This window comes from Homalodisca vitripennis, chromosome 1 (genome assembly GCF_021130785.1).
Source record: "Homalodisca vitripennis isolate AUS2020 chromosome 1, UT_GWSS_2.1, whole genome shotgun sequence".
NCBI lineage: Eukaryota > Metazoa > Arthropoda > Insecta > Hemiptera > Cicadellidae > Homalodisca > Homalodisca vitripennis.
This window is the reverse complement of record NC_060207.1, coordinates 161,413,737-161,435,825: the sequence shown is the minus strand read 5'-3', so window position 1 is coordinate 161,435,825 and position 22,089 is coordinate 161,413,737. Positions and strand designations below refer to the sequence as shown.

The following is a 22,089-nucleotide window of genomic DNA, read 5'->3' as shown; positions in this document are numbered from 1 at the left end:
GTATTGTAGCTGCGAATGGGTCTGTATTTCTGGTTGTTCACTAGTCAGTTTAGTGCCCAACTTGTATTGTCCCTTATGGCCCGTACACGGATTTGACGCTCATAGACAAAGACAGAATATAGTTAAAAACCAAGACAACTTCCTTTTTTTAAATAATACTTATATAAAAATTGTATAAGAGTAAAACTTGAAACCTAAAAGAAATGGTGTTAAAGACATTAGCCTAATGTGGCTGGCGATCAAGTAAATTACGAGCTGCAGGGTTGTTCAACTCGGGGTGTATGAGTGCCTTGTCTTGACTTATAGTGGAATGGTGTGAGGACAAATAAAACAGCCGCTTTAGGAAACAGTGACCCTTGCGTCTGTGGCAATCCCATCTCGCCTGAAAGGGTGTTGACACCATCAGATTACAGTCTCTACTCCTTTGATGCTGACTTTACTCCTTGGGGCGCCAGAATACCGAGTGTAACACAATTGGCTTCCAACATGAGCTCAAGAAATAGCCAATATTTCATAAACAAATACACGATAAACATTAAATCAATTAATTAAAATTAATTTAAAAATGGTATTTATAATTTGAAATTGTTTTGATTTTATAAGTTTATAATTACAAAAATATAATTAAGGTGGAGTTGATGTTGATCGTACACGCAGTGCACAATTCTTTTTAAAGATTTGTTTGATTATTATTTTATGAATATGATTTATTTGAGCAATTCCACAGTTATTTTTGACCCAATCGCTAAGAAAGAGGTACGAAAACCAAAGATCTCCATAGAAGTGTGTTTTAATAACATGTTTTATTGCTGTGTAAATGTTTATAAATTTTAGATCACTACAAATAAGTTGATAATACATACTTCTTATAGTTTTTCCAATCAGTAGCAAACCTTTGAGCAACCACCAACAACCAATCCAAATCCTCGTGAGCTAATATACCAATGTTTAGCAAGTATTATTTGTTGTTTATGATTTATCATATATGTGTAAAATTACAATCTATAACTTAAATGATTTATGAGTAATGAAATTGTGTAATCACTATAAAAATATGTGCAGAAAGTTAAAACTCGAAGTCAAATTTTGAAACATTGTAAGTATTTTTGACCTTGCAAGGCTCAATAAATCATACTTGTTATGCGATGCTATAACTTCACAACACATTGATTCATAGGCAAAATATTCGAACACGTATATTTGTATTTATGTTGAGATCATTATATATAAAGTCTAGTTAAAGTGGTATTCTAAAAATGGATAGCAAAGCAAATAATAATGAGTTGAGGGATAAAAACTGTGTCTGTGTTTTCTTGGAGACGGTTTAGAAACGATGACATTATTATTTGAAATGGAACCTAATATAGAGAGACTGTCTATATTTTCGAAAAAATAATACAAAATTTATTAGAAAGTGTATAATCAACGAATATATGAAAATGCTTTAGAAACGGTTTAATAACGGCGTATTGTTTACTCCAAGTACATACATTAATAAATTACCAAATGTTGTAAGAATTCAATAAACAAAGTTCAGTCTGTTAACAGGACTACCATAAAATGTATTTAAAAATGTGTTTTACATTGGATAGAGTAAATAAACTCATTTAAGAATTTGTTCCAAAATATTTAATCCGGTTTTATAGCATAAATGATACAGGATTTTTCCAGCTTGGTGCTGCACGTTTTAGCGGCCAAGACCCTCCCATAAATATGTAAAGTTGAGAATTTATTGGGGGAGCAGCGTTACGCATAAAATCCCGTTCAAAGTCTTCACCATATTCCGTAAATTTCCCTGTTTAAATATGTAAAAGCAATATTAAGGGCGTCACAAAGCTTTCAGTCATTCTAACTTTGTCAGACGCAACCGCCAGCTGAGAGTTCTTTGAACCCTATTACAAATTTAAAACTCTGAATTGGTTTGAGAGAAGTAAAGGCTTCTTGGTGGACAAAGTGACTTGGGCTTGTAACTTTGGCAATGTTTTCGTCTTTGATCCTTTCACATTTTTTTTCTTATTTAAGAATGAGATATCCCGCGGTTTTCGCCATAACAATGCACTTACTGCCTCAACTTTTTTTTATCAACAAAGGTTTGTAATGTAATCAAATTGAATGGAAATGTATGAGATACAGGTCCCAAAGCTTAATTTAATCCTGTACAGAACTATTACTGTTCTGTAAGTACAGCTTCTTATATGTAGAGGAAAATTGTTATTATGTTTGAACACTTTTAAAACTTTTTCTTTGAACTATAACATTTATTGAGTTGGAGATACAATGTGAAATTTATTTTAAATTCAAATTATATACAACTGGCCTAGTTTGGAATAAAGTGGATTTGTAAAATGTTCTTTGAATGCTTGTAGTGAACTGTGTAAAGTTGTGTCTAATTAGACTTTTAGAGTGAATTGATCACGACTTCATATGAATTTAGTTTGGAATAAAGTGGATTTGTAAAATGTTCTTTGAATGCTTGTAGTGAACTGTGTAAAGTTTTGTCTAATTAGACTTTTAGAGTGAATTGATCACGACTTCATATGAATTTAGTTTGGAATAAAGTGGATTTGTAAAATGTTCTTTGAATGCTTGTAGTGAACTGTGTAAAGTTGTGTCTAATTAGACTTTTAGAGTGAATTGATCACGACTTCATATGAATTTAGTTTGGAATAAAGTGGATTTGTAAAATGTTCTTTGAATGGCTTGTAGTGAACTGTGTAAAGTTGTGTCTAATTAGACTTTTAGAGTGAATTGATCACGACTTTATATGAATTTAGTTTGGAATAAAGTGGATTTGTAAAATGTTCTTTGAATGCTTGTAGTGAACTGTGTAAAGTTGTGTCTAATTAGACTTTTAGAGTGAATTGATCACGACTTCATATGAATTTAGTTTGGAATTCTCATTTTGATACAACCCCTACAATATAGACTTATATTATATTGTTATAGAGTCGCATCTTTAAATTTAATCAACAGTAATAATGGGTGCGCTTGATGATTCTGACTGTTAAATACATTACAGATTTGTTATATTTTCTTTATAGACACCAACTGAAGCCAGAAACCACAATAAACAAGACTAACTTGAATTATGGTTGCCATTGTTCTACCACACATGCACTATACGAGTGTGCGTACCGGTTCTGTACAGTTAAAGATCGCTTGGTATAGAATCGCAGTGAAGGAAGGTGTTAAGACAACGCGCTAAGGCCGCCTTATTAAGTTTTACTTTTGCTACGAATTTGATGAATCCTTTCATAAAATTGTGTTCCAATATTGTTATGACCATGTCTCTTACAAAAAAACGGGGCCTTCACCTTATGAAAGACAAAATCGTAGGCTGATTTTAAAAACCAGCCTATTAAAAACAAGAGTAGCTATATCCATCTCTACAAGTAGTTAACCAGTCAGTCCTTATGATTGCGGTTAGGATTGATTTTATTAATGAAAATCACTGTTCAAGTGATTATATTGTAGCACTTAATGTAATTCCAATATTATTAGAATATTGTCAGGAGGAAATGTATCAGTTTTAGCCAATAAAGGAATGTTTTACTTGTGGTATGAAAAATATAATAAAGGGCGTTTATTCTCTTACAATTAATTTCACCTTGCAGTTTCACATAATCAGATGTCTAGCGAAGTACCTCAATAATTAATTAATTAATTTCATTTTGTGGATTGGATTACTAAAGTATTTTATTGACCTACTTTGAGTTTACTGCTGTTGAAGAAGCCGCATGGATTGCCAATACTATAACCAGACGTGTGGGCGTTTATGATAAAGACATTTTTGTCTGTGTTGTGGGGCCTGTCATTCTCTTTCTTCGCTTGAAAACCATCGTCTAAAGTTGTAAATTTGTCACCATAGAACAATTTTTTTCAACAAATCGGTTTGCTTAACTTCTTGTTGTATGTGGAATTCTCTCCCATCACCCATAAAATGCATGGAGAGCCGGGATCGGTTTGTTTCAGCTATAAGACATTTCTTTCGCACTCATCGGGTCAAACGGTGAATGATTATTTTTAGTTATTGGCATGAGGAATAAATGTGTGAGTGAATAAATATGGCTATCCTTCCTTTCTTTTCTAATTTTATATTATTTTTGTTTGTTCTAATAATTGGTACCTTATCTTCAATGATAATTGTTGTACTCTTTAAACAATTATGATAGATCGCTGAAATAATCAAGTGTAGTCCTATGTCATCGTATTTTATTATTCTTTTATTCATAAAAATTTATTGTAAGTTTTGGTGTTAAAATGTCAATATCAACTTTATATATTCATCCACCTTGAAATTCTTGAGCTTACTTTCACTTTGATCAATTATAGGACTTTAGTTTGAATTGAATTATATGCTTATTTGGGATCAAAGGATGAATCGTTAAAATCTACATCTAAGATAAGACACAGTGGTCCTTACCATTACAAAATAAATATGTTATTAATTCATTCTTTCTATATCATTCAATAAAATAATTGAGATATTTGTAATTGAAAAGTTTAAACGCAGTGACGTATATATTAGAATGGTGGATATGTAATAGTGTAGCGATAGGAACTGGAAATATAATACAGAATATGTACTAAATTGTTCAATGTTATTGAAAAACTGTCTATCCTCATCAATTTCCATTTCCATTATTTCATATCTACAGTTATAACGTCAAAATTTTTAAAGTATAGGGGGGTGGGGCGCTACAAAACCACCTCGACTATACACTAACCCTGTTTGAATCAGGATCACCACACTTCCAAGACTATAAAGAAGTGAAGTGAGCTCAGAAACAGTGCAGTTACAGCAGAACTGTCGATGATCGCCGCAAAGAACATCGACGCAGGAGATTGGATTGCCTCTCTTAAACCAGCGACACTTCATGTGATTGCCTTTTTCGGCGTGAACTCACATGGAAATGTACTGTAGAGTGAGTGTCTCAGATTATCTTCTAGCCATTTATACCACAATTCAGCATTCTGGAAACCTTTTTCAGACCATGAACATTTGTGTTATCATTCTAATTTAAATCGTACAGTACTTCATCGGGATTTTTACAATGGCTTAACTAGCTTTCAAATTATAGCAGAAGATCATTAGTAGTGTGATTACCACATGAAGGCTTAGAACTTACCAAATACCAAAATATGGAGAGAACATCGTATTCAAAAAAGTCCAAATTCAATAAAGTATACGCTGTTAAATGATTCTCAAAGCAAGAAATGTTAATTAACATTAAATGACAATGGTGATGTTCAGCTATTGTTGGATCGACGGCAGTAAAGCAAAGCATTGTTCAAGTGTTTCCAGTAAGACAATTAGGATAGCTCATTTCAATGCACAAAGCATTTATTACAAAGTATAAAAACAGTGTTTTACTTCACAAAAGAATCCAGACTTTATTTGTATATGTGAGTAGTGACAACACGCTGGTAATAATCTTTATATTTATTTTAACGATTATTACCAGTCTGCCTACTTTGTTAGAACATGATAACTTGACAATGTATTCTAAGAATATGTATGAACAAAAATTTTAAGCGCTGCTACACACTTAAATATGCAAATTTTACATAAATTTAGTTTCAACTTACAGATGCTCCAGAAGGCATATAAATTATTATTAGTAGTAAAATTATTTTTTTTAATCCATAAATGAGATGGTTAATTTAAACAGTAACAATGAAGGTACTGTAATATGTGGCGATCTCAAGGTTGACTTTATAAAAGATAATCTCGGGACACAATGGCACTTCTTGATTTGTTACCGTCTCACGGGTTCTTGAATTTAATAAAGGAACCGACCAGATTAATAAAAAATAACAACGGTTCAAACTGTAACAAATGTACTTACTAACAACACATCATTGCCAACTAATATAGAAATACCTTTTATTGATTACAGCATAACCAAATCCTTGATTAAATGTACCAAATAATAAATTAATACCTAGATCAATGCCAGTAACCAAAATGATTTTTCTGAAGAAACTATATTTTTTTGTGTAAAATTACTCGAGTAAGAGACGTGGCATGAATTATGATTTGAAGATTGAGTTGATAAGTCATAGTTTTTTTAGAAACAGATAAAATAAATGCAGATGGGCCAATAAAAGTATTTTAAATACAGGTGAACAGGTTGGCAAAACTATGAAACTTACTAACAATAATTTTGCTAATGATAATGCTAAGAGAAAATAAAAATACAGTCCAAACATGATAATAAAATCTGAAACTCAACCAATTTAACAAAAATTTATTTAGTAGGTTGTTAATGATAGATTAAAAAAAAGAAAACTAAAAATGGTCATGTAGTGAATAATCCTACATAGAAAGCAGAAAGTGTTAATAAGTTTTCTATAAATGCCTCTATATGTCAGAGTGACAAATCAGCCCTCAAGGGTGAGGCTGCAGTACTCATGCCTCCCACTACAGCTTGCAGCATGTGTGTGGGAGAGGTGACGATTTCAGAGGTGCAGGTAGTGAAGGGCTGTGAAAACACAGTTGGTTTTGATAAGATTAGAGTAGATGTAGCGACGAAATGTTTTGTAATTATTTCAGATTTCTTAACAAAAAAAGCTTATAAAAAGCTCCTTAACTTCGAGACATTTTAAGACAATTTTCAAAACCACCAAAACTATTCCAATCTTAAATCTGGCAGCAGACTTGAAAATTAAAAGTACAGAATCCCTTCGATGAGCTATGTACTTTATCCAAGCTTATATTTAGTACAGACACTCTTTTGGTGATTTGTTTTTCCAATGTGAAGTCAATTTTGAGGGATGGCGTTTTTTTTTTTTATTTTCAAGTACAATTTTTTAAGGGTTTTAAGCTGTGTTTAAGATCATTGTTCAAACTAAATATTACAGAATTTTGTAGAAACGTTTTGAAGGATATAACACTAAGATGTTTGCGTGGCTGATTGGCTATGAGTGATCCATCAGTTGGCGATGTCCAAAAACTATACAATAAAACTGTACTATACATGTACTACAATTTAAAACAATATCCCCAATCCATATGAAAAGTGAGATCTCTACACCTGCATTCGAGACAAAACTAAAACAGTATTTTACTCAGCAATGCTTATAAGAGGCCAGTATAAATTATGTAAATATAATATGTACTTAAGTCATGTATTAGAAATTAACGAGATTATTTATTTCATTCCTCTAAAGGACGTGTACAAGTTGTAACTGTTTGCAATTATGCATTAGCTATGATATTTTGAACAAATACAAGTATTATTGATTACTAAAGATTGTTATTGACGTAGAATGAAGCACACAAGACAATTCCCAGACGGTTATAAAGAATGACGCTATAGTATTACTGCTGACATAGAAGAGTAGAAGAGAAACATTGAGCTTAAGGGCAATATCACACCACTGCTAAGATCGGATACTGGGATCCTGTTTTATTATCTGGGATTTTGTCAGAATCAGCGATAACATCGTTCCTTTAACACACAAAAGTTAGTGCTTGTAGAGGAATCATAAAAGTTTTGTTCTGGGTGAGGAGAATTTTAAATATAACACGTTAATAACCCCTTATTCACGTATTATTAAAACACGCCATTTTTAGAAATAACCATCAACATTAAATAAAACAGTCTCGGATATCTTTGATCTTTAAACTAATTATTTTAATGCTGCAATGAGAAATATACTGTGAGTTCCAAAATGTCTCCCCCAACTAAACTGTTCAACAGTTGAACTTTTGAATCTCTTCAGGAAATGTTTGACAATACAAGGTCAAACATTTCCACCACACACATTTTTTTGTGATATGTTACGCCACACCACATGTGACAGTCTTCAGCGAGCAGTAAACATTTTCTTCACTTCTAAAATGTTTGACAAACAAGTTGTAAATTTTATATATACACTGATTTATATATAAAACCGGAAATACAAAGTAGTCTATATTATTATGTAAATGTACTAATTATTATATAGCTGTAAATATTTAAATTTGTAAGTTTACTGAGACTAAAATGTTAAATAAGCAGGTACAGGGATCTCAGTAATAGTAATTCCAAAACTTTAATTACTTTGAGTTTCATGAAAAATAGCGATGGTGAGATTAACTGATTTTTACCCCATTTGAGTTTTTACCAATATTAATGATTAGCTATATATTAATACTGAAGAATAAGTAATTCGATCAATAACTAGATATTTTGCGGTTTGTTCTAGTTTTGTAGCACTAATAATTAAAATATCCTTCTGGAATAGTTTTTGTTGTTATTTTAACAACGTGTCAATGTTCTAGAAAGTAAGCTAATTATATTGGGGTCATGTGTTGTTACTGGGTCTTAGAATAATAAGATTAACTTAAGAAGTAACACATATATTTATGAAGTATTTTTGATTAAATAAATACATATAAAATTCTATATTTTTGAGATTGGAGTTAATTTAGTTCTACTTATTAAGTGGTTATTAAGTTCTAGCAAACTATCATTAAAATGTAATAAATACAATTACAGTTACAGTATCTTTGATTAGAATATTGAGAGAAACGTTGTATGAGACAAAGTATACATTATGACACTTGTTGTTTAAAGCTATGTAGATTATCTAAAAACGTTGCGGGACGGTTTATCTGTAAAGAGCCTCCATAAATATGTAAAGTTAAGAATTTACGCGGGAACTGCTTGCGCGTAAAACTCAGCCCAAAGTTTTAGTCTAATCTCGCAGATTTCCTTGATAAATATGGAAGCTCCAATATTAGGGACATTGTGTAGCCTTCAGACACTTCAATTTTGTCAAACACAGCGATGAACTCTTTGAACCCGGTTAGATTTGAAAAAAATGGATTGGCGTTTTGATCACAAATAAGAATGTAATAAGCGGTGAGCGGGACCAAGGGGTGGATGGAATTAAAGTTAAAGTGTCAAACGATTCAAGTTGAAGGAAAATCACTGCATTACTCTAGCTTTTTTATAATGCTGGTATTGGAAAACAATCAACTTGCAATCCAGGACAGTGTCAGTGTTAAAAATCAATTTCCTTAAAAAACTAGTGATTTTAATTAATTGACTTGATTTAATTTTACAATGCTTTCTGAACAGTTCACTCCTCGTACATACGAAAATTTATAGGGATTGCTGTAAGATAAGTTTTGAGAAACAAAATATAGAATGTCCTCCGAGAACCGTGGTTGACCGGTCCAAGCACTCACACGCGCAGTCACAGACGTAATGGTCAAGTTACTGTTACAGTCGTGTTTGCGATGTGCTATGACAAGTTTTGTTCATTCTTATTTAATTCAGTTAATTTTGATACATAATGTAATCTTCGTGGTGAAATGTAGAAAGCATGAAAAAATGAATCCAAATAATATTTACTTATGAAATTGTAATGCAACTGACATCTAAAAATCAGAGAACTACTAACATGCAAATCATCATTCCACCATTTTAACATGCCACATTTGTCCTGGGTTTAGACTAATTTTCATTATATTTCAGACATAAAATATTATACAACATTTTTCAATACATAAATAAAAAAGATACATTTACAGTACCGGTATGTCATGCTCCCAGTACAGTAGTCAGGTTGTCGTGGTTATGCCTCCAGCTTTCTTAGTGTATGTAGTAATAAAGCATAATAATTGCAGTAGGCGATCTGCTCAACCGAAAAATAAAATAAATGGTTTAAAACTTAAGTTAATGGTTAACTGTAATGGTTAAAAGAACTTTATCCGTCACATTTAAATTATAGTATTTAAAATGATTTGAAATGTATGTTTCTACTATGTCTGGAAGTGATAAAATAATGTTTTCATCACTTTATATGGTAATGGCTACTTTCCAATACAGCTGAGATCTGCGAAAGCCATCGTTTCACTCGTAACTAAGTCAGCTGATTTTCCCTTACCAAACATTACTTCTCTAAGTAAACAATTATTTTCCATTGTATTTTCCATTGCAAAATCTCTTTCCCTTAAAACAATTGTGAATCCGTTATTTGGTTTGACAGTTCTATGTCCAAACAAATGATTTTAACACTGTCATGAATTATAAAATAGTGTTACTTTTCCTTACGAAAAAATAATTAATAGACTATGAATTGTCAGATTATCTTATAACAGATTTCGTGGGCTTTTTGAACTGAATATCATTTTCCACGCATGGCCTCGCCTCACGCTTAAATGCAATCTCGCCCTGCAATAGGTCACTTTCCAGACTAGTAATGAAATATAATATTAATTTGTTAAAGCGTTTCTCACTTTTCTGGTAGAACAGGCGGAGTTTTAAGTATTTTCCGAAAGTTGATATTAAGCACCTTTGTACCTGTTTCTCAGGAATGGGATACGATATATTAATATATTTTCTTTTGATTGATCAAGGCTTTGACTTCTATTAGCTAAACTGAAATGTATTTGATATACTTAATGGATTTTTATCCAATTAAATAAAACCTATTGCTAATTGGGAGACCTAGTATTCCTGAAAAGAAATAATCACAGCATGTATTATTATTACTGTAAGATTATAATTTTTCATTCTAATTGTGTCCAAAGATATTTATATAATATCTATCCATATTATGAAGATATATAGTAGATATTTTTAACAGTTTCTGAGGAAAAGGTACATATGTTAACATTGGGGAATAAGGGTGCAGTTACGCCCTTAAAACACATATTATTTACAATTATTGATCAACTAGCTTTTTCAAGAAAAGTTTAACCCATTCTTCTCCTCCGGCTATTTGATTCCTTCAGATCCTCCATATATCAACACAGCTCTTTAACGATTCTCCTTCAACATCCTTCACCTCTGCATAATAAATCTGAGAGTCACAAGAGACCTCTGTGACATCTGAGGTCGGGAGACGTGACAGTGTGTGTTCACGCTGTCGGAACTCAAAGTCTGGCTGAGATCCCAGATTACATAACACCCAAAGTGTGTAATACAAAAGCGAAATGTGTAAACTACTAAAGCTTATATACAATCCACGATAAGATATTTGTCAAAATAAACTCTAATGATAGTATGTTTCTTATAATTTGCCCTTGTATTATTAATATATTGACCGATTTTTAGAAGAAACTCGTAAGGAAATTTATTTTGTATATTTAAAATTTTTAAACTTCAGAACACTGTTGTTCATGTAGTTCAACGTTCAGAGACATAAATAAAAAACGTGTTAGACCTGGAACTGCAGGTAATTTTATTTACTTTTGTAATTAACTATTGGCTGGTTCCACCGTGGCACACCAATAAATGTTTAGAATAATAAAAAATAAAAAAACCTTTTTTATAACAGCTGAAACCCGAGCTTTTACAGCTGATTTGTACACATTTGGCTGTCTTATTTTCATTTGTATTGTAAAAAAGGTTTCAATCAAAGTGGTACAAAATTAACACCAAAATTACGTTGTATGATAGTGAATAAATTTCATGTTAAAATGGTATTCGTATTCGGTATTCTTAAAAGGATGTCCGCGCACCGTTTCTAGTGAACCTGAACTACGAGAAATGTTTGGTATGTCCGGTTGTGAGTCGATGTAGTCAGTAACAAAACAAGGTATCGAAGAGTTCGGAACCTACATTAAATTGCACTCTGTCTATCTAAGATCAGTAGACTTAGATAATAACAAGACTATATAGAACCCCTTACTCATTATACACACCATTCATTACAAATAATTCATGACCCACGTTTGACGCCTTAAGAAATGAGTATATAGAAATAAATGAATTGATAGACATAGCTATATTGCTAAATGCTATCTGTTTTAGTACTGGTAGAAGAAGAAAAAAATCAATAATCGATTAGAATAATAAGCAAAGACAACTAAACCGATTAAAATATTAAGTGTGTATTTCACAGTGAAATTACAGTTTCTATACATTTACATTTAATAGACATATTTTAAGAGCTCAAAAACAAACAATACTTTTTGAATGGTAAGTGGTTGAAAAGTTATTTCAAATTAATGAAAGTTTGTTTCATTATTTGATAACCCCTTATTTTAAGTTACAATAATCTATAATGATATTTCACAAAAAACCTTATCGCCACTGTTTTAAATGAAGAAGAGCTGCGCCGAGAAAATCTTTGGGTAATCCCGTTTAAACAAGACGCGATTAATGGAGAAAGTAGAGATAAATTAGTTTTTCATTAATTAATTACGCCCAGTCTTACCTGTGTTTACACTGCAAAGCTCTAAGAGCTGCCAATAATGGACGACGTCAGCTGATTGCTGTTAGGGGAGGGGGAAGGAGGCTTTTAGTTAATAAGTAAGGCGTTGTTTAGAATAATACCTTATAGGGAGTAAATGCATACATTCCCACATTTATACTTTGGTGAAAAGTAAAAGTACCTTTTCACATTGCCAAATCAAACGTTCAATGTATTCAAATACAATAATGCAAGACGAGAGATCAAAACCGTTGAACGGATATGTGTACATGTTAGATGGTGTGACATTCTTGTAGGGGATTGAATTACACAAGAAGCTTCAGGGCTGGCTGATCGCAGCGTTATTGGAAGTCTCATTTCAAAAATGTAATAAATACGCATCCAAATATTTTTTTAGCTTTTAGGAAAAGTGTGCGGCGAGCGCCACTATAGATTTGAATTTGGCGCATTAGCTATCAGTAGCTGCGAACACTACAGTCAGCTAAGCTGATCAATTGTCGTGGTATTCACTATGGGAGCCTCCTACTATCTGGAATACTCCAGGACAGGTTCTGATACGTATAGAGATGAAATTCGTCCTAATTTTGTGAACTGTGGTCAGTGTGGTGTGACTGGTGTTTTAAAATTTTTTCCATTAGTGGATATTTTTACAACTCCTCTCCTTGTGTGGTACAGTTCTGATGGCAAATCTGAGGCACCAAGATGGGAAAGTGTATATTTTTAACTGTTAAACGAGGAAATACAAATTTTTTTATTTTTTCTGTCTTTAAGAAATGTCGGTTTAATTTCCAAATTTCCCCCAATCATCAAGTAAAGATAACTGGGACACACTATAGACCTCTATGTGATCTAAGTGGTAATACGGAATCAGATAAAATTGAAAACCCGTCGCCATTACATCATAGACTCAGACTCTCCTGAAAATCATCTTTCTTGTTCATTTCTCAGATATGTATGATATTTACAAATACAAATTGTCTACCAGTATTTAAATAAAACGAACATAGACATTACAAAAATCGTGACATGGATTGGTCTGTGTAAATTGCAAGGGATGTCCGCTTGCTTTATTTTATATTTCTTTCAAAAAATATAAAAAAAGCTTAGGTGTTAGGTTGAATGTTGAGGCGAAATAGTGAATTTTCGCTTACCTTCAGTAAAAAAACCTTTTCAACACTCATTTAAACAAGTGTTTACCATTTACAGAAAACGCAATGTACTATTTAGATATTTTGTATTGTGTGCATTTCCCATGCCGAAGAAAAAATACTATCACATTTTTTAAAGATTTTTTATACCTAATTTGTTTTATCTATTAATCATAGTAATTTTTCTGGATAGTTCTGAAAACAAAAACTTCTGAAAATAACATCTCATACCCAAGTAAAATATGAAGCAAAATACAATATTGTATTCAAATGAAAAACATTTCTTTGAGTTACTATCAAATATAAACCACTATGGACATACTTTATACGCTGTGCAGAGGTAGTGAACATTTGTCACAACATAGTTGAACTTATCTAACACAGTGAATATACAACTAACAAAACTGGTATAAGGAGTTTTTAGTAACTTTGTAAATTTAGAATAATGATTAAAACAATTAAAACATTTAACACACGAACGAGAGGCCTATGGGAAATGAGTTGATTTATTTTATGTGGTACTTTTATCAACGTAGGCCTATATCAAAGGACATGGTTGCCAGAAATTGCTTATACTAAAACTGCTAGACAAACAATTAGTAGACGAACTGAATTATATTATAACAAACACAACCGTTTAGATTACCTGGAGCTACGTTGGCAGCATCGAAATACTCATGTACCGCTACAGCCTGAAACGAAACACAAGCAATTATCAACCCGTTCATTGCTTAATTAAAGACATCAAAGTGAATTAAAGTGGTATGTTGATGTCCTGAGGCTCGGTCGACTCTTTGACGACTTGTAGAGGGATGGGGGGAGGGTGGGAAGATGAGAGCGGTTAGAGGGTGAGAAGTTGAGGTATGTAATTAACGATAAGAAGACTGCAATCGCTAAGATCTTGGACGCCGAGGGGCGAATTTGCCCTTCCCTTAGATAGCGAGCACCTTGGTGGTGTCATCGTAATTAATGTTATACCTGCTACCTTCCAGTCACGATTTTATTATATAACCTGGATTTCCGATCTACTGATTGCGGAAATTATAGCCAGGGCCGTAGTCAGACCGAGTTTCTCGGATATATTGGATCCAGACCGGACTCCATCCCATCACTCGTTACAACCCAATTCGACGATTCCGCTTCGATGTTACATTTTAACAATGATCGGGATCACTCAATCTATGTAACACAACGTTTGCAACATATGAAATATACTGCATCGTTTCACTATTTAATTGTGATATTCATTTACAGTCTTTACAAGTCTTGAAAAGTATTCAATACAATATAATGCAGGCTCGTGGCAGGACTACTGACGTGGTCAGTGAGAACCTAAGGTCCCACGTCCTAGCTGGGAGACACATCTGTCTGCTACCGCGGTGCAACTCCAGCGACGCGAACATCACAAATCGTACGGTGAGATATACGAGCATATCCTAGCTGGATGTGCGACGCTACGTTGTCGGTTTTTGCAACCAGACACAAACATGTTCGTCTCAGGTCGCGAGACAGTAGTGACACAAATGAAAACACATTCCCTTACAGCCGTTGCGGCGCCCGTTGAGAGGACTGTGGACTTTATTTTTTATATCCGTTGCGTCGCTGATAGAATTTTCGTCGCAGAGCAAGTACGGGGCCTTAAGGATCTGGTTAATGAACTTAGTAGCTTGCAAAATAAAGGATTAAAAACAATTAGCAAAGTTACAATTGTAGCCGAAAATAATGTTTGTCCTAACCAAACAATCCAAGAAGGTGAAAAACACAAAAGGATGGCTGATGAAAACTTAACCGACAAAAACATTCAAAATGCCGATTTTTGGCTAAAAGAAATTTGTCAACATTATGCAGTTGAGGTAATTGAGCAATCAATTAAAAACATTTTGTAAGTTTTCTCAGTTCTTTTAATTTTTAGTTAATGACTGTAGAAAATGTAATAACATAGTAAAATATCAGAACAACCAGCAAGCCAAATTAGTCGATTCCAACATTTAATTCAAAATCCTAGATTAGTATATTTTATAAACTTTAGAAAAACTTTTGCGTTCCTATTCTAAAAAAGACAGTCACAGATTTAGTCAAACCTGACTTCCACTGTAGAGGCGCAAACTGACCAAGACTATCAAAATGGGTGACGCACTCCATGACGAGAAACATGGTAAGAAATTCAAGAAAAGAGAAACTGGAAGCTGAATTTATTAATTGAATAAATTTAAGTCCAGAAGTATTGCCGTTTTATTTTGTGAAGTAACCCAGTGTACATATACTTATATTATATCAGATCAACTTAAGTATCACTAACTAATCATTCATAATTAGGACTACGTCACGTACTACGTCTTTTTAATAGCAATTTTTGTGGATCTGCAAAATGTATAAAAAATGCAGTTAAAAATTTTTAAGTATAGGTTCTGGGATTATCCTTTACACGTATTTTCATATAATAGTAGTATATTGTGCAGGCATACTAAGACAGAACTATCCACATGTAAAGTTAATGTATATAAACATGAAAAAAAATTATACATGTAAGAATTTGTGAATCTTTCTAATTAATAACAGGTTCAATTGTAGAGAGGTGAAGCTGATTTAGCTTATTTTTTTACTATCTTCTTGCTGTGTGCGGGGTTAATAACTCCGCAATGTTTCGAAGAAACGAGTTGAAATTTTCAAAATATTTACATGAACCAGAATTACCTCATAAGGACCTTCACTTCCATTGAAATTACAGTAGTTGCGAAGCCAACGTAATAATAGTGGCAGTAAAATGCCATTCACACCCTCAAACAGTTTTAGCTTATCATCGACTTTTAAATAAAGCATTTGGAAAAAATGCATCTAAATAACTATCTAAGTTTCACTTCTTTGTTTATTGCAATAAGGCTTAGTTATAAGTACTTAAAACAACGGAGGAACTTAAAAAAGCGACTTCGATGCGATGAATTTTGATGAGCAAATTGATTTACTCGCTCGGTCGCAGCTGTTGTCTGGTTATCGTGTTCTCTGCCAAACTGTTTTGTAAGGAAATTGGTTTTGGACTTTTCCAACACCCAGAGTATGGTGTCGCGAGAATTCGGACAAATTATTATAACAATGTGCAACTTTTAATTACAGTACTTTGGTCGGGAGTAGTTAAAATAAAAATTATCTATTTGTTTAAAATTATCAATTAAATAGAATTTTTAAAGAAGAAACATACGCCCTAAACATATTATTTTAACTAATAGTAAAGTCGTTAGTATTCTATACAATTTTAAATTGTTAAAATAATAATTTCCGTATAAAAAGTTCGAGGTCTCTTCTTAATCACTTCTTGAAATTTTGGAGCGTAACCTACAGAATTCATGTGTTCTTGTTTCTATGTAATTTGGTCATTAGAAAGACTGGTTTGGGCAATTACAAAAGCAGCATTGGAACTCACCCAAACAGTTACTTGGCCCTCAGGACGATTAAGATTATGTACGCCTCCTATGATTAAAACTGTTATCCATTGAAATGGATAGCTGCCTTTGTCCCCCATACGATATATATATATATATATTAAAACTGTTAATGTGTATGATGGTCTGAAGTCCATTTGGATCTGTCGGAACGCATTGTTCGTTAAGGTTATTTTCAGAAATATGCATAGTTGAACTTCAACCTGTTATAAAGTTTCAGACCCGGGAGCATGTGGTCTTTATATAGTATATGATTTTACACTCTCAACTTGATGAAATATGTCCAAACCACATTTATTGGTCTGCATTTGGGTGGAAGTAAAATACCACCTCACCCCGGACCGGAAATGTCATGGTTTACAACAAGAGTGAAATTGAACACCCTAACGTGACTGTGAGTTATCTTCAAACATTCCTGTGAATAATCTTCAACCGACTGAGGTAACAAGTCACCCTTACTTGAAGATAACTACTGACACTGCCTAGTCTGTACGTCCTTGAGACGACCATGTTCTGCGTTTCAAGTGCTAAGTGTTGCAGTGCAGGGATGTTCTTGGGTGTAGTACAAGAAGAAAACAAAACTATAGAGTTGGCCAGCATAGGCTGCAACCCCCGGAAATCTTACATCTCAGATGGGTATCAGGTTCATACATTGCTAATTAGAACTTAAAAATTAATTAATAATCCCAAACAATTTAAGTCACAATTAAGAAAGTATTTCATTAAAAATGCATACTACTCCTAGGATGAACTATCAGAGCAAACCAAATCCTAAAGAGGTGGAGGAGTGCGCAACGTTTTAGTTTCTACTATTTATACAGGTACCTAGTTTTATTCTTATTTTTTCCAATTATAAACTTATTAAAATAACAATTAGAAAAAAATGGAAAATATAGAATAGTTATTATTTTTAGTGACACATGTAATAAAATCTTATATTATCAACGAAAATAAAGATTATTTGATTTGATTGTGAGTTGTATTCAATCATTGGATACCCTCACTTGATGGTGGATTGTCTTCAAACATTGCTAGGTGTAATATTCAACAGTGCTGTAATCGTACACCCTTGTTTGACCCATTAGTTGACTTTAAATACTGCTATGTGTGTCTTCAACAAGCTGTAATTGGATACCCTCACTTGATGGTGGATTGTCTTCAAACATTGCTAGGTGTAATATTCAACAGTGCTGTAATCGTACACCCTTGTTTGACCCATTAGTTGACTTTAAATACTGCTATGTGTGTCTTCAACAAGCTGTAATTGGATACCCTCACTTGATGGTGGATTGTCTTCAAACATTGCTAGTGTGATATTCAAGAGTGCTGTAATCGTACACCCTTACTAAAATACTGCTATGTGTGTCTTCAACAAGTTGTAATTGGATACCCTCACTTGATGGTGGATTGTCTTCAAACATTGCTAGGTGTGATATTCGACAGTGCTGTAATCGTACACCCTTACTAAAATACTGCTATGTGTGTCTTCAACAAGTTGTAATTGGATACCCTCACTTGATGGTGGATTGTCTTCAAACATTGCTAGGTGTGATATTCGACAGTGCTGTAATCGTACACCCTTACTAAAATACTGCTATGTGTGTCTTCAACAAGCTGTAATTGGATACCGTCACTTGATGGTGGATTGTCTTCAAACATTGCTAGGTGTGATATTCGACAGTGCTGTAATCGTACACCCTTACTAAAATACTGCTATGTGTGTCTTCAACAAGCTGTAATTGGATACCGTCACTTGATGGTGGATTGTCTTCAAACATTGCTAGGTGTGATATTCGACAGTGCTGTAATCGTACACCCTTACTAAAATACTGCTATGTGTGTCTTCAACAAGTTGTAATTGGATACCGTCACTTGATGGTGGATTGTCTTCAAACATTGCTAGGTGTGATATTCGACAGTGCTGTAATCGCACACCCTTACTAAAATACTGCTATGTGTGTCTTCAACAAGTTGTAATTGGATACCGTCACTTGATGGTGGATTGTCTTCAAACATTGCTAAGTGTGGTATTCAAGAGTGCTGTAATCGGCCACCCTTACTAAAATACTGCTATGTGTGTCTTCAACAAGTTGTAATTGGATACCGTCACTTGATGGTGGATTGTCTTCAAACATTGCTAAGTGTGGTATTCAAGAGTGCTGTAATCGGCCACCCTTACTAAAATACTGCTATGTGTGTCTTCAACAAGTTGTAATTGGATACCCTCACTTGATGGTGGATTGTCTTCAAACATTGCTAAGTGTGGTATTCAAGAGTGCTGTAATCGGCCACCCTTACTAAAATACTGCTATGTGTGTCTTCAACAAGTTGTAATTGGATACCCTCACTTGATGGTGGATTGTCTTCAAACATTGCTAGGTGTGATATTAAACAGTGCTGTAATCGGACACCTTTACTAAAATACTGCTATGTGTGTCTTCAACAATCTATAATCTGACGCACTATAAAAACTTGTCTGTTATGATTAATATGCATTGTTCGTTGTATGTATGTGTGTATGTATATGTAAAAACATAAATTTAGGTTTAAATACATACAGGGTGGAGATGAAATTTAATGAATACACTAAGTAGCAATAAAGCAATTACTGAATACATTACTTAAACAGTGAAGAACAATCAAACATGTTTGACGTGCCAAGAGTCAGTTTCTTCCAAGATTTATGTCTCAACCACATTATTAAGACTATTTCCACTCAACTCCCAAGCAATAGCTCCATACATAAAGAGTTCAATAGCCGTAACCCCATCTCTGGCGTTATGGGGCAGTTCAGCCCGGCACGGCGGAAGTGGCCGTCAAATATTACGACCTCCATTATAGCCGGACTCGATGGCATTTCGCGCTGTTCCTGAGCTATTTCCGTACTCCTTCATTCACTATTCCTGCCCAGGCCTGGCGATTTCCTCTCACACGGTTCGGAAATATAACAACAGTGAAAGTATTTTTTGTTCGAACGTGCCATGAAGTTCAATAATAAAATCGTACATCTATCACAAGTAATACCTAGATAATAGTGTGATTAAAACACTGAAAGATAAATAATTAGTTTCTATAGGCTCCAATGCGGCTCTATACTGACTGATCGTCACAAGAGACTTCCGCAATCAACGCGTTAATCAAATGAGGAAAAACTAGTCATATTAACTCATTGATTAGTTTCTTGTTTAAAATACACTAAACATACACTGTTAGCAAATAGTGACTAGTAATGTAGTACCGGTAATGTAATGTTTTCCGCCCTATTATTTTACCTAGGGCACTTCCCCAATCAAACCCAGATTTTTGTAATATGTAATTTTATCCTAAAGTGATTATTATAAATAGATTATTAACATCGTAACAAGAATAATGATACTAATCAACGCATAATAGAATTAAATTATAACAGATTATCACATGGTCTTGTGTCTAAGATGTCGCTGATTAACCCGAGTCCGTGAACGGCAGGTGTCGGGCTGGCCCCAACCCTCTGCGCTCATGGGTGTGGGGGTGCGTGCGTGCGTGCGAGATAACTACATGGCCCTTCAGCCGCAATCCCTAATTGCTAATACTGTAATTACAATTAATGTAGTGACAATTAAAGGATAGCGCTGTTCATTGGAGAATCATGATATAGTTTCATAATATAATTGTTACATATTAAATTTATTAATTGTAAATATAAATTTATATAATTTATAATAATGTCTCTTATAAGAATTCAAATTTCATTTACTATTTTAATTCTTAGGAAGTTAGGCCAATAATACTGGAATATAGAGTCCTGTATTACTTGACGGCAAGTTCTTATCCAATAAGTACACGTTATATCCTCCTCTTTTCCTTGGAGGTTTCATTTTCCAAAAACAACCTACAAAAATCCTGTTCATTGTATTTTTCTTTTGATTAACTGGTAAGTGTAAACTTGGTCAGCCTGAGCAAATAATTTTTGTTTTGTATATGCTATGTAATGTTTACTTTATTTTTAATTATTGAATTACTTTTGAATTATTGTATTACTCTGTTGGAACTGTTGTAATTATTTTTGTAATTTGAAAAATAAATTTATTATTAATTTTTATCTGTGAAGAAAACCAATGATCGGTAAAAACATAATGCACGCACACTGATAAGTACTGTATGTATCTTACGGTTACACGAATAACATATTACATTAGTTCTGTTCACTAGGTAAGTTGAACAAAGAAAAAGGCAATAAATTACAAGAAATCAAAGAATTGATTTTATACTGGAATTCCTGAAATTAAAGATTATCGGTACGGTATATGAAGAAAATACCATTATCAGGACCCTAAACTGAAACGATAGAAGAAAGCCGCACAGGGTCAAAAAACCCGGAAATACAATTTCGTTTTTCACCAAGATAAATTGAAAAGTTGTAAGGAGGGGGGGGGGTGCTGGCAGCAGCTGTGATCAAACAACGCATATCAATGAGCCGGCTGGCCAATCAACAATTCATGAACCCTAGATTTTCTTCTGCTGCTTTCTTCTCTGCCGTGGCAACCAACGTCACATGATCGTATCAGAGAAATGTGTTATAAAATTCATGAGAGCTCGAGATGGTTCTTGGTCTACTTTTTGAGCAGGCTATTATAAAACATAGACATATTATCAAACGATCAAAAAGGAGAAACTAGATGGTGCATTCCGTCATGATATATTTTTTAAATGCAACAATAAAGTTCACCTGATTGATGAATACTATTACCCTCCACTGTCAGAATACATAAAATATAAGCTTATAGTAAATAAAAACATCCCGACACTATATCCTCTAATTTATTTTTAAACGGTGTGATCAATTTTAAAAAACGAATGGTAATTTAAGCTTTTTTTAGACAGTTAAATGTAATTAACTTCAAAAATAAACTTCGGGCTGAATAAAAATTATTAAAATGTAGTGTTCTGAATGTTTCACAGACGTAAGAAAGTAAAAGTTCTGATAGATTTCAAAAGAAATAATTGAATTTAATAAAATAAAATGTATGAGAAGAGAAACCCTCGTTAATTTGTATTCCTTTAAACTCTTTCCTTAATGAATGGTCCGAATAATTTCAAAGTACTTTAGCATTTAAATGCACTTTTAGAGTACAAGTCATTTAATACATCTAGAAATCTATTAGGGTAGTGAGAAAGTTGATATAATAAGGGTTGTTATTTTACTCTCGATAAATTTATACCTTTATACTTACTGAAATAAAGATAAATTTATATGATTACACTAATTGGAACCAAACAATACAAACAACACGTCTTATTTACGATCTTGTCTCATTGTAATGTGGAAAATAAATAGTTAGCTAATAAATAAATGTTGTAAAATGAGA

At 33.2% G+C, this 22,089-nt stretch overlaps 1 protein-coding gene across 3 annotated transcripts in view; it reads right to left on the bottom strand.

Moving 5' to 3' along the window:
• Nucleotides 1–22,089, bottom strand: part of LOC124375224 (protein tincar) — a 450,528-nt gene that overhangs the window by 52,948 nt on the left and 375,491 nt on the right. For all 3 annotated transcript variants that reach the window (XM_046833357.1, XM_046833358.1, XM_046833359.1), the window contains exon 8: nucleotides 13,951–13,996. The gene's annotated coding sequence lies outside the window, so the exon portion shown is untranslated. The remainder of the gene's footprint in view (nucleotides 1–13,950; nucleotides 13,997–22,089) is intronic.